This window comes from Apaloderma vittatum, unplaced genomic scaffold (genome assembly GCF_000703405.1).
Source record: "Apaloderma vittatum isolate BGI_N311 unplaced genomic scaffold, ASM70340v1 scaffold2343, whole genome shotgun sequence".
NCBI lineage: Eukaryota > Metazoa > Chordata > Aves > Trogoniformes > Trogonidae > Apaloderma > Apaloderma vittatum.
In genome coordinates, this window is record NW_009706206.1 from 3,711 (window position 1) to 4,011 (window position 301).

Here is a 301-nt window from a genome sequence, read left to right on the forward strand (position 1 = left end):
GGGGTGCAGTTGGGTGCCAGAGGGATGCAGAAGGGTGCAAAGGGGCTCAAGAGGGTGCAGGGGGGGGTCAGTGGGGCACAGAGAGGCTCCCTGGGGTGCAGGGGGCACAAGGAGCTAGGAGGGATATGCAGCAGCAGGATGGGGACTGATGTATAAGTCTGGAACACCCCAAAAAATGGGGGAACCTTGTTGTCCCCAAGCGTGACCCCATGGCTGGGCTGCGCTCTGGGGCTGGTCAACCCTCAGAGACCCCAAGCAGGGGCACCACAGCAGGATGAGCCAACGGGGTGTCCCTCGGACT